Here is a 3,584-nt window from a genome sequence, read left to right on the forward strand (position 1 = left end):
ACAAAATAGGGAATAACTTCTTTCAAGTACCCAGCAGTAATGGTATATGTCAAAAGGACATAGGAGCCAATGGGAAGAGCTCCCAATAATAGCCAAGGTTGGACAAATTTGAGCCACAAAGAAGTATTGAAGTATAACCCAAAATATAAGAAAATGCTTAGAAATGTCCTTGAGTCAGTACTTATATAAATAAAAAATTGAAAGGATAAAACAGAATAGAATAAAAGAATAGGATGGAATAGAATAGAAGAGAATGGAGTAGAATAGAATAGGACAGATCTCCCATGTCAAAGAATTTCAAATAATTTATGTAGACTCCATCCTCAAGGAGGGAGGAGGTGGAACATGGCTCCCACTTAAGTGTGAGATCCCATAGTGACTTCCTTCCAAAGAGGACCCTATGGAAGCAGGGTAAGTTGACAAACACTACTTCAGGCAGGTTCATTCAATATGATAGGCATGTTGCTACACCCTTAATATGATATAATAAAAATGGCACTTTACCTCTGTGTTATTCCTCCCCAGAATTTCTAACCCCAATCTAATAAGACAAGCATCAAACAATTCCCAATTGAGGGGCATTCTTCAAAATACCTGACCACTACTCCTCAAAACTGTCAAGGTCACACCAAACCAGAAAAGTCTGAGAAACTGTCACAGCCAAGAGGAGTCTAGGAAACTTGATGACTAAATGCAATGTGGTATCCTGAATGGAATCCTAGAACCAACCCCCCCCAAAACTATACAAACAAAAACCCAGAATATTAGTAAAAATTAAGGAAATCCCAAGAAAGTATGGACTTTAGTTAATAATAATGTATGAATATTGGTGTATTAATTGTAATAAATATACCATCCTAAGGCAAGGTATTAATAATAGGGATGGAATGTGTTGTATAAAAGTGCTCTGTGTACTATTTTTGCAATTTTCTATAACCTAAAGCTTCTACATTTAAGGTTTTTTCTTTAAAAACAATAACCCATGATCCCATAATCTAGCAATAAAAATAAACATTATAATACAGATTTTATTTTTTCCACTGTCTATTTTTATTTTTCAAAGTGGTTTCATACTTTTTTCATTTAACATTTGGTGGATGTATCTTGATGCCCTTATAATTCTACAACGTGATTTGTATTTACTTTAGAGTAGTTCATCTTAGGATGTATCACATTATTTAGTCAATTATCCATTGGTGTCTTTATTCTTCTCTAATTCCATTGAACTCATTAGGGGAGGAGTTGTGGGAAATGGAGGCTGTAAGAAGAGAGGAAGCAATTCTGACCTATTTGTTCATTGTGAAAAACAGACAGGTGGGCCTGGTCCAGTGCTGCCAGGGAAAACAAGAGATCTGAACACTGGGTTTAGCTTTGCAAAGAACTTGGATATGGTTAATTTCACTTACCCTCTACAGTTCTTAGTGTCCTTATCTAGAAAATGAACTACATAACTTATTCAACTGTCCATTCCTAAAATATATTTTGCAAAAAGACCATTTGTATATATTTTGCAAAAAGACCATTTTTAAGAGAATTTTATGTATGGGATATGACCAAGCATACTTAATATGATAAAGAGGGTGTAGAAAATAGATGACAGATACATTTCCTCTTTGCTGTATAATCAAAAACAATATCCATCATGTTGCACTAATGGAACACATTATGTGAAATGACATGAAGATCTAACAGTTATGCAAAGGGGACTCTGCCCACTGAAGGAGAGGGAGGACTAGCCTATAAATGCTGCAGGAGATTGAGTTCAGCTAAACACAAAGAAGGGGGTGTCTAAAATAGACTGGGCTTTCTAGAAAAATGAGTGGGTTCTTGTATGTGAAGAATTTTGCAGCAAGAGCTCGATGGAGAATCATCAGGGATATTCAGAAGCAACACCTTCCCTTGGTAGGAATTCAAACTGATGGCCTCCATGTTCACTTTCAATTTTAAAAGGCTAGAATTTTTCTTTAATTTTAGGTACAACATCACCCTTTAGACTACTGCCCACAAGTATTGCCCCTGATTATGAGCTCTCTGCTGTCTCATTGGTCTCTAGATAACAGAATAATAAATTCCACTAGCAAAAATAAAAAGCATCGAATTATTAAAAGGATGGGTCCTTTGGTTTGTTTGTATGCATGGGTGGGCACCTCTCTAAGCATCCAATGAAGAACAGGTCTTTCACTGTTATTAAGGTGTGAAGAAATCAGCTCTTGAAACTCAATCTTCTATATGAAGTCAAGGCAAGACGAAGAGAAGCTTCAGAAAGCAGGTCTCCAGTTCACAATCAGACTTTAGAATTTGTCCTCAAGATTTCTTCCTATTCTTTCCAGAACATGAACTTGTGAAAGCCCTGACAGGTAAGAAATAACACACAAACACAAACACTAAGAAGGTGTGAAGAAATCAGCTCTTGAAACTCAATCTTCTATATGAAGTCAAGGCAAGACGAAGAGAAGCTTCAGAAAGCAGGTCTCCAGTTCACAATCAGACTTTAGAATTTGTCCTCAAGATTTCTTCCTATTCTTTCCAGAACATGAACTTGTGAAAGCCCTGACAGGTAAGAAATAACACACAAACACAAACACACACACACACACACACACAAGCTTATTAATATGCAAGTTTTTGATCTGATGCAGGTGAGAGTTCCTCACCTTCACACTTTTGTTTACTGAGGGAGGATTTGTACCTGGTGAGTTTTGTTTCCTAAATGGTGAAGGTGACTCACTGTTTTACACAGCAAAGGACTCCAATGTACTTATCCTTACCCATCTAGCCCATCAAGCAAAAACTATGTGATCCCAAAATGTGTGTGTCTGTGTGTGTGTGTGTTTATTTTTCCCCCCTGAAATTCTGTTCAAAGGAGAAAATTAGATAGCCTCTCATTCCCCTTCATTTCAGCATAAATCAGATGGCTAGAAACCAGTTGGTTTCGGAAAGGCGAGATGAAAGAGAAAATGGGGGGAAGAGGACTGAAACCAGCCTTTAACAACTTTTTCTCCTAAACTTCAAAAGTACAGAATGGGAACGTAATATTTTATGAGAAACCACATATTGCATGTAGATCTTCACTTCCAACACACACACACACACACACACACACACACACACACACACACACACACGGCTGCTATTGGCAATTGTGTCCTCTCCAATCACCAGAGCCAGGAAGGGATTCCTAGAGCCCAGAGCACCGCCGTAGGATGGGGTCTCTGGCAGCCCTCGCTGCAGCTGATCCTCTGTGGACTGACAGCGTGGCGTTGCCAGGAACCCTCTGCACGCTTGGCGGCATGCTAAAAATGCAGCATCATCCTCTCTGCTCCTTTTCTTCAGCCAAAGAGCAGAATTCGAGGGCAAGGGAACCCGGAGGGGCAAAGCTGGCCGCCTGCCTCCAGGAGCTCCCTCCCTGCACCTCCACCCGCCTGGCTCGGGCTCTAATAGCCTCCGCTCCAATGGGCCAGCCTCGCCTTCTCCCATTTCCTCTTCCATTCACTCCAGCGGGGAGCAAAGAGGGAAAACAAAACTCTAAAAATAACTGTCAGCATCTTAAGAAAGGAAAAGCGTAGCTGCTCCACACTCTCGTC

The sequence above is a fragment of the Myotis brandtii genome, unplaced genomic scaffold (genome assembly GCF_000412655.1).
Source record: "Myotis brandtii unplaced genomic scaffold, ASM41265v1 scaffold515, whole genome shotgun sequence".
NCBI lineage: Eukaryota > Metazoa > Chordata > Mammalia > Chiroptera > Vespertilionidae > Myotis > Myotis brandtii.